The 9,474-nt window shown below is 61.8% G+C and overlaps 1 long non-coding RNA gene across 1 annotated transcript; it reads right to left on the bottom strand.

Annotated features, from left to right (window-relative positions):
• Positions 1 to 1,366: 1,366 nt before the first annotated feature.
• On the bottom strand, positions 1,367 to 6,168 carry LOC137319251 (uncharacterized). Its single transcript, XR_010962062.1, has 2 exons — positions 5,627 to 6,168; positions 1,367 to 1,622 (listed from the first exon to the last, which is right to left on the bottom strand). It is a non-coding gene; the product is annotated as an uncharacterized lncRNA (long non-coding RNA).
• Between the last annotated feature and the right edge of the window lie 3,306 nt (positions 6,169 to 9,474).

Genomic DNA, 9,474 nt, shown 5'->3' with positions numbered 1-9,474 from the left:
GTGAGTCTGAGAGAGTGAGTCTGTGAGTGAGTGAGTCTGAGAGAGAGAGTCTGAGAGAGTGAGTCTGTGAGTGAGTGAGTGAGTCTGAGAGTGAGTCTGAGAGTGAGAGAGTCAGTGAGTCATTGAGTGTGTGTCAGTGTGTCTGTGAGTGAGTGAGTGTGAGTGAGTGAGTCTGTGAGTGTGAGTGAGTGAGCATGTCTGTGAGTGTGACTGAGTGAGTGTGTCAGTGAGTCTGAGTGAGTGAGTGAGTCTGAGTGTGAGTGTGTCTGTGAGTGAGTGTGTCAGTGAGTGTGAGTGAGTGAGTCTGTGAGTGAGTGCGTCTTTGAGTGAGTCAGTGTGTCTGTGAGTGAGTGAGTCTGTGAGTCAGTGAGTGTGTCAGTGAGTGTGTGAGTGAGTGTGTCTGTGAGTCAGTGAGTGTGAGTGAGTGAGTCTGTGAGTCAGTGAGTGTGAGTGAGTGTGAGTGAGTGGGTCTGTGAGTGAGTGTGTCTGTGAGTGAGCGTGTCAGTGAGTGTCAGTGAGTGAGTGTGTCAGTGAGTGTGTGAGTGAGCGTGCCTGAGTGTGAGTGAGTGTGTCTGTGAGTGAGCGTGTCAGTGAGTGTGAGTGAGTGAGTGAGTGTGTCAGTGAGTGTGAGTGAGTGTGCCTGTGAGTGAGTGTGTCAGTGAGTGTGAGTGTGTGGGTGAGCGTGCCTGTGAGTGAGTGAGTGTGTCAGTGAGTGTGAGTCAGTGAGCGTGTCTGTGAGTGAGAGTCTGTGAGTGAGTGTGAGTGAGTGTGTCAGTGAGTGTGAGTGAGTGAGTGTGTCAGTGAGTGAGCGTGCCCGTGAGTGTGAGTCAGTGAGCGTGCCTGTGAGTGTGAGTGAGTGAGCGTGCCTGTGAGTGTGAGTGTGTCAGTGAGTGAGTGTGTCAGTGAGTGTGAGTGAGTGAGCGTGCCTGTGAGTGAGTGTGTCAGTGAGTGTGAGTGAGTGAGTGTGCCTGTGAGTGAGTGAGTGAGTGTGTCAGTGAGTGTGTCAGTGAGTGAGTGTGTCAGTGAGTGTGTGTGAGTGAGCGTGCCTGTGAGTGAGTGTGTCAGTGAGTGTGAGTGAGTGAGCGTGCCTGTGAGTGAGTGTGAGTGAGTGTGTCAGTGAGTGAGTGTGTCAGTGAGTGTGTGTGAGTGAGCGTGCCTGTGAGTGAGTGTGTCAGTGAGTGTGAGTGAGTGAGCGTGCCTGTGAGTGAGTGTGAGTGAGTGTGTCAGTGAGTGTGAGTGAGTGTGAGTGAGTGAGCGTGCCTGTGAGTGTGAGTGAGTGTGTCAGTGTGAGTGAGTGAGCGTGCCCGCCCATGAACCCGTGTGCCGAGAGCTCGCTCACAATGACTGACCCTCTCACGGCGCGGGGTACAGGTTAAAAATCCACGGATGTTTATGTACAGACATGAGAGAAACTCACAGACGACAGTGGGTCCCCCCGGGGGCTGAGGGTCGAGGGAAGAGGGAGTAAACAGGTCTGATTCAGACACCCTCACCCCCGCTCCCTCCCTCCATCCCCGTCTCCCCTCCCTCAGTCACCGGATGGCGCCAGGTCCCACCGTCTCTACGGTCTGTTGTCGCAGCGACGAGCGCAGGAGGATGTTCTCGCTCTTCAGCTCTTCGGCCTTGGGGTGCAGCGACGGGGGGGGAAAGAGAGAGAGAGAGAGAGAGAGAGAGAGAGAGTTGAAACAGCCGTTTCCGGAGAGGAGACACAACACATACGAGTTGCAACGACACGGTTTCGCGTGCGAGAGAGCGCTGAGGGTGAGCATGCACGGGCTGCGCGTGCGAGGGTGCGCGTGCGAGGGAGCGCGAGGCTGCGCGTGCGACACTGTGCGCACAACGGGTCGCAGGGCCACGCGTGCGAGGGTCCGCCTGCGAGAGAGGGAGAGGGCGAGCCCGTGAGAGAGGGGGACGGCGAGCCCGCGAGAGAGGGAGAGGGCGAGCCCGGGAGAGAGGGGAGAGGGCGAGCCCGGGAGAGAGGGGAGAGGGGGAGAGAGGGGGAGAGGGCGAGCCCGGGAGAGAGGGAGAGGGCGAGCCCGGGAGAGAGGGGAGAGGGCGAGCCCGGGAGAGAGGGGAGAGGGGGAGAGAGGGGAGAGGGCGAGCCCGGGAGAGAGGGGAGAGGGCGAGCCCGGGAGAGAGGGGAGAGGGGGGAGAGAGGGGAGAGGGCGAGCCCGGGAGAGAGGGAGAGGGCGAGCCCGGGAGAGAGGGAGAGGGCGAGCCCGGGAGAGAGGGAGAGGGCGAGCCCGGGAGAGAGGGGGAGAGGGCGAGCCCGGGAGAGAGGGGAGAGGGCGAGCCCGGGAGAGAGGGGGGGAGGGCGAGCCCGGGAGAGAGAGGGAGAGGGCGAGAGAGGGAGAGAGGGGAGAGGGCGACCCCGGGAGAGAGGGGAGAGGGCGAGCCCGGGAGAGAGGGGAGAGGGCGAGCCCGGGAGAGAGGGGGAGAGGGCGAGCCCGGGAGAGAGGGGAGAGGGCGAGCCCGGGAGAGAGGGGAGAGGGCGAGCCCGGGAGAGAGGGAGAGGGCGAGCCCGGGAGAGAGGGGAGAGGGCGAGCCCGGGAGAGAGGGGGGAGGGCGAGCCCGGGAGAGAGAGGGAGAGGGCGAGAGAGGGAGAGAGGGGAGAGGGCGAGCCCGGGAGAGAGGGGGAGGGCGAGCCCGGGAGAGAGGGAGCCCGGGAGAGAGGGAGAGGGCGAGCCCGGCAGAGAGGGAGCCCGGGAGAGAGGGGGAGAGGGCGAGCCCGGGAGAGAGGGAGAGGGTGAGCCCGGGAGAGAGGGAGAGGGCGAGCCCGCGAGAGAGGGAGCCCGGGAGAGAGGGGGAGAGGGCGAGCCCGGGAGAGAGGGAGAGGGCGAGCCCGGGAGAGAGGGGAGAGGGCGAGCCCGGGAGAGAGGGGAGAGGGCGAGCCCGGGAGAGAGGGGGGAGGGCGAGCCCGGGAGAGAGAGGGAGAGGGCGAGAGAGGGAGAGAGGGGAGAGGGCGAGCCCGGGAGAGAGGGGAGAGGGCGAGCCCGGGAGAGAGGGGGGGAGGGCGAGCCCGGGAGAGAGGGGAGAGGGCGAGCCCGGGAGAGAGGGGAGAGGGCGAGCCCGGGAGAGAGGGGAGAGGGCGAGCCCGGGAGAGAGGGGGGGAGGGCGAGCCCGGGAGAGAGGGGAGAGGGCGAGCCCGGGAGAGAGGGGAGAGGGCGAGCCCGGGAGAGAGGGGAGAGGGCGAGCCCGGGAGAGAGGGGGGGAGGGCGAGCCCGGGAGAGAGGGGGGAGGGCGAGCCCGGGAGAGAGAGGGAGAGAGGGAGAGAGGGGAGAGGGCGAGCCCGGGAGAGAGGGGAGAGGGCGAGCCCGGGAGAGAGGGGAGAGGGCGAGCCCGGGAGAGAGGGGGGAGGGCGAGCCCGGGAGAGAGAGGGAGAGGGCGAGCCCGCGAGAGAGGGAGCCCGGGAGAGAGGGAGCCCGGGAGAGAGGGGGGAGAGGGCGAGCCCGGGAGAGAGGGGAGAGGGCGAGCCCGGGAGAGAGGGAGAGGGCGAGCCCGGGAGAGAGGGGAGAGGGCGAGCCCGGGAGAGAGGGGAGAGGGCGAGAGAGGGAGAGAGGGGAGAGGGCGAGCCCGGGAGAGAGGGGAGAGGGCGAGCCCGGGAGAGAGGGGAGAGGGCGAGCCCGGGAGAGAGAGGGAGAGGGCGAGAGAGGGAGAGAGGGGAGAGGGCGAGCCCGGGAGAGAGGGGAGAGGGCGAGCCCGGGAGAGAGGGGAGAGGGCGAGCCCGGGAGAGAGGGAGAGGGCGAGCCCGGGAGAGAGGGGAGAGGGCGAGCCCGGGAGAGAGGGGGGAGGGCGAGCCCGGGAGAGAGGGGGGGAGGGCGAGCCCGGGAGAGAGAGGGAGAGGGCGAGAGAGGGAGAGAGGGGAGAGGGCGAGCCCGGGAGAGAGGGGGGAGGGCGAGCCCGGGAGAGAGGGAGCCCGGGAGAGAGGGAGAGGGCGAGCCCGGGAGAGAGGGAGCCCGGGAGAGAGGGGGAGAGGGCGAGCCCGGGAGAGAGGGAGAGGGCGAGCCCGCGAGAGAGGGAGCCCGGGAGAGAGGGGGTGAGGGCGAGCCCGGGAGAGAGGGAGAGGGCGAGCCCGCGAGAGAGGGGAGAGGGCGAGCCCGGGAGAGAGGGGGAGAGGGAGCCCGGGAGAGAGGGGAGAGGGCGAGCCCGGGAGAGAGGGGAGAGGGCGAGCCCGGGAGAGAGGGGGAGGGCGAGCCCACGAGAGAGGGGGAGGGCGAGCCCACGAGAGAGGGAGAGGGCGAGCCCACGAGAGAGGGGGAGAGGGAGCCCGGGAGAGAGGGGGAGAGGGAGCCCGGGAGAGAGGGGGAGGGCGAGCCCGGGAGAGAGGGAGAGGGCGAGCCCGGGAGAGAGGGGGAGAGGGAGCCCGGGAGAGAGGGGGAGGGCGAGCCCGCGAGAGAGGGGAGAGGGCGAGCCCGGGAGAGAGGGGAGAGGGCGAGCCCACGAGAGAGGGGGAGAGGGAGCCCGGGAGAGAGGAGAGAGGGCGAGCCCGGGAGAGAGGGAGAGGGCGAGCCCGGGAGAGAGGGGGAGAGGGAGCCCGGGAGAGAGGGGGAGGGCGAGCCCGCGAGAGAGGGGAGAGGGCGAGCCCGGGAGAGAGGGGGAGAGGGAGCCCGGGAGAGAGGGGAGAGGGCGAGCCCGGGAGAGAGGGGGAGAGGGAGCCCGGGAGAGAGGGGAGAGGGCGAGCCCGGGAGAGAGGGGGGAGGGCGAGAGAGGGAGAGCGAGCCCGCGAGAGAGGGGGAGAGGGAGCCCGGGAGAGAGGGGAGAGGGCGAGCCCGGGAGAGAGGGGAGAGGGCGAGCCCACGAGAGAGGGGGAGGGCGAGCCCACGAGAGAGGGGGAGAGGGAGCCCGGGAGAGAGGGGGAGAGGGAGCCCGGGAGAGAGGGGGAGGGCGAGCCCGGGAGAGAGGGAGAGGGCGAGAGAGGGAGAGCGAGCCCGCGAGAGAGGGGGAGAGGGAGCCCGCGAGAGAGGGAGAGGGCGAGCCCGCGAGAGAGGGAGCCCGCGAGAGAGGGAGAGCGAGCCCGGGAGAGAGGGGAGAGGGCGAGCCCGCGAGAGAGGGGGAGAGGGAGCCTGGGAGAGAGGGGAGAGGGAGCCCGGGAGAGAGGGAGAGGGTGCGCCTGCGAGAGAGGGGAGAGGGCGAGCCCGCGAGAGAGGGAGCCCGGGAGAGAGGGAGAGGGCGAGCCCGCGAGAGAGGGAGCCCGCGAGAGAGGGAGAGGGCGAGCCCGCGAGAGAGGGAGCCCGCGAGAGAGGGAGAGGGCGAGCCCGCGAGAGAGGGAGCCCGCGAGAGAGGGAGAGCGAGCCCGCGAGAGAGGGGGAGAGGGAGCCCGGGAGAGAGGGAGAGGGTGCGCCTGCGAGAGAGGGGGAGAGGGAGCCTGGGAGAGAGGGGAGAGGGAGCCCGGGAGAGAGGGGAGAGGGAGCCCGGGAGAGAGGGAGCCCGGGAGAGAGGGGAGAGGGCGAGCCCGCGAGAGAGAGGGAGAGGGAGCCCGGGAGAGAGGGAGCCCGGGAGAGAGGGGAGAGGGCGAGCCCGCGAGAGAGGGGGAGAGGGAGCCCGGGAGAGAGGGAGAGGGTCCGCCTGCGAGAGAGGGCGATGGGAAGTGGTGGGATCTGATGCGTGGGGACGTTGGGGGAATTACCTGCTGTCTGAGTAACTCATTGTCCACCTGGAGCTGTTCCACCTCCTTGAGCTCCTCCAGCAGTCTCACGTTGCCCTGCTTTAGCTCCTGAATGTAATCACAAGCCTTCGACAAGATCCCACCTTTGCTCTGGAGGGGGAGAGAGAGAGAGAGGGAGAGTGTGTCATTTGACCCGGGTATATGGAGACCAGAACTGCGCCCAGTGCTCCCAGTGTGGTCTAACCCAGGTATATGGAGACCAGAACTGTGCACAGTGATCCCAGTGTGGTCTAACCCAGGTATATGGAGACCAGAACTGTGCACAGTGATCCCAGTGTGGTCTAACCCCAGGTATATGGAGACCAGAACTGTGCACAGTGCTCCAAGTGTGGTCTAACCAAGGTATATGGAGACCAGAACTGTGCACAGTGCTCCAAGTGTGGTCTAACCCAGGTATATGGAGACCAGAACTGTGCACAGTGCTCCGAGTGTGGTCTAACCCAGGTGTATGGAGACCAGAACTGTGCACAGTGCTCCGAGTGTGGTCTAACCCAGGAATATGGAGACCAGAACTGTGCACAGTGCTCCAAGTGTGGTCTAACCCAGGTATATGGAGACCAGAACTGTGCACAGTGCTCCAAGTGTGGTCTAACCCAGGTATATGGAGACCAGAACTGTGCACAGTGCTCCGAGTGTGGTCTAACCCAGGAATATGGAGACCAGAACTGTGCACAGTGCTCCGAGTGTGGTCTAACCCAGGAATATGGAGACCAGAACTGTGCACAGTGCTCCAAGTGTGGTCTAACCCAGGTATATGGAGACCAGAACTGTGCACAGTGCTCCGAGTGTGGTCTAACCCAGGAATATGGAGTCCAGAACTGTGCACAGTGCTCCAAGTGTGGTCTAACCCAGGTATATGGAGACCAGAACTGTGCACAGTGCTCCGAGTGTGGTCTAACCCAGGTATATGGAGTCCAGAACTGTGCCCAGTGCTCCCAGTGTGGTCTAACCCAGGTATATGGAGACCAGAACTGTGCACAGTGCTCCGAGTGTGGTCTAACCCAGGAATATGGAGACCAGAACTGTGCACAGTGCTCCGAGTGTGGTCTAACCCAGGAATATGGAGACCAGAACTGTGCACAGTGCTCCAAGTGTGGTCTAACCCAGGTATATGGAGTCCAGAACTGTGCCCAGTGCTCCCAGTGTGGTCTAACCCAGGTATATGGAGACCAGAACTGTGCACAGGGCTCCAAGTGTGGTCTAACCCAGGTATATGGAGACCAGAACTGTGCACAGTGCTCCGAGTGTGGTCTAACCCAGGTATATGGAGACCAGAACTGTGCACAGGGCTCCAAGTGTGGTCTAACCCAGGTATATGGAGACCAGAACTGTGCACAGTGCTCCCAGTGTGGTCTAACCCAGGTATACGGAGACCAGAACTGTGCACAGTGCTCCGAGTGTGGTCTAACCCAGGTATACGGAGACCAGAACTGTGCACAGTGCTCCAAGTGTGGTCTAACCCAGGTATACGGAGACCAGAACTGTGCACAGTGCTCCCAGTGTGGTCTAACCCAGGTGTACGGAGACCAGAACTGTGCACAGTGCTCCGAGTGTGGTCTAACCCAGGTATATGGAGACCAGAACTGTGCACAGTGCTCCAAGTGTGGTCTAACCCAGGTACATGGAGACCAGAACTGTGCACAGTGCTCCAAGTGTGGTCTAACCCAGGTATATGGAGACCAGAACTGTGCACAGTGCTCCAAGTGTGGTCTAACCCAGGTATACGGAGACCAGAACTGTGCACAGTGCTCCAAGTGTGGTCTAACCCAGGTATACGGAGACCAGAACTGTGCACAGTGCTCCGAGTGTGGTCTAACCCAGGTATATGGAGACCAGAACTGTGCACAGTGCTCCAAGTGTGGTCTAACCCAGGTATATGGAGACCAGAACTGTGCCCAGTGCTCCGAGTGTGGTCTAACCCAGGTATATGGAGACCAGAACTGTGCACAGTGATCCCAGTGTGGTCTAACCCAGGTATATGGAGACCAGAACTGTGCACAGTGCTCCCAGTGTGGTCTAACCCAGGTATATGGAGACCAGAACTGTGCACAGTGCTCCCAGTGTGGTCTAACCCAGGTATATGGAGACCAGAACTGTGCACAGTGCTCCAAGTGTGGTCTAACCCAGGTATATGGAGACCAGAACTGTGCCCAGTGCTCCGAGTGTGGTCTAACCCAGGTATATGGAGACCAGAACTGTGCCCAGTGCTCCGAGTGTGGTCTAACCCAGGTATATGGAGACCAGAACTGTGCACAGTGATCCCAGTGTGGTCTAACCCAGGTATATGGAGACCAGAACTGTGCACAGTGCTCCCAGTGTGGTCTAACCCAGGTATATGGAGACCAGAACTGTGCACAGTGCTCCCAGTGTGGTCTAACCCAGGTATATGGAGACCAGAACTGTGCACAGTGCTCCAAGTGTGGTCTAACCCAGGTATACGGAGACCAGAACTGTGCACAGTGCTCCCAGTGTGGTCTAACCCAGGTATATGGAGACCAGAACTGTGCACAGTGCTCCGAGTGTGGTCTAACCCAGGTATACGGAGACCAGAACTGTGCACAGTGCTCCAAGTGTGGTCTAACCCAGGTATACGGAGACCAGAACTGTGCACAGTGCTCCAAGTGTGGTCTAACCCAGGTATATGGAGACCAGAACTGTGCACAGTGCTCCCAGTGTGGTCTAACCCAGGTATATGGAGTCCAGAACTGTGCCCAGTGCTCCAAGTGTGGTCTAACCGAGGATCATAGCACGATACAGCACAGAATGAGGCCAATCGGCCCATCGCTGCCTGTGCTGGCTCTGTGAAAGAGCTCTCCAATTAACCCCACACTCCCCGCTCTTTCCCCGTAGCCCTGTAAATTTCTCCCTTCGAGTATTTATCGAATTCCCATTTGAAAGTTATTATTGAATCTGCTTCCACCGCCCTTTCAGGCAGTGAATTCCAGATCAGAACAACTCGCTGCGGAGAAAAACATTCTCCTCCTCATCTCCCCCCTCTGGTCCTTTTCCCGATCACCTTAAATCCGTGTCCTCTGGTTCCCGACCCTTCCGCCAATGGGAACAGTTTCTCTCTCTGTCTCTGCTCTGTCCGGACCCTTCCTGATTTTGAACCCCTCGATCGAGTCTCCTCGCAACCGTCTCTGTTCCGAGGAGAACGACCCTCAGCTTCTCCAGTCTATCCCCGTAACTAAAGTCCCTCATCCCTGGAACCATTCTAGTAAATCTCATCTGCACCCTCTCGAAGGTCGTCACATCTTTCCCTAAAGTGCGGTGCCCTGATCCGGACTGAATCCTCCAGTCGTGGCCCAACCAGTGTTTTATAAAGGTTCATCATGACTTCCTTGCTTTTGGACTCGATGCCTCTATTTATAAAGCCCAGGATCCCGCCTGCTTTTTTAACCACTTTCTCAACCTGCCCTGCCACCTTCGACGATTTGTGCCCATATACCCCCAGATCTCTCTGTTCCTGCACCCCCTTTTAGAGTGTGTGCCCTCTAGTTTATATTGCCTCTCCTCGTTCTTCCTCCCGAAATCTATCACTTCCCACTTCTCTGCGTTAAATTTCATCTGCCACGTGTCTGCCCGTTCCACCAGTCTGTCTCTGCCCTCCTGAAGTCCATCACTATCCTCCTCGCTGTTTACCACATTTCCGAGTTTCGGGTCATCTGCAAACTTTGAGATTGGTGGCATTGTGGACAGTGAAGAAGGTTATCTAGGATTGCAACGGGATCTTGATAAATTGGGCCAGTGGGCCGATGAATGGCAGATGGAGTTTAATTTAGATAAATGTGAGGTGATGCATTTTGGCA

The sequence above is a fragment of the Heptranchias perlo genome, unplaced genomic scaffold (genome assembly GCF_035084215.1).
Source record: "Heptranchias perlo isolate sHepPer1 unplaced genomic scaffold, sHepPer1.hap1 HAP1_SCAFFOLD_779, whole genome shotgun sequence".
NCBI classification, from domain to species: Eukaryota; Metazoa; Chordata; class Chondrichthyes; order Hexanchiformes; family Hexanchidae; genus Heptranchias; species Heptranchias perlo.
The sequence above is the reverse complement of the archived record's forward strand: the minus strand, read 5'-3'. Positions and strand labels throughout refer to the sequence as shown.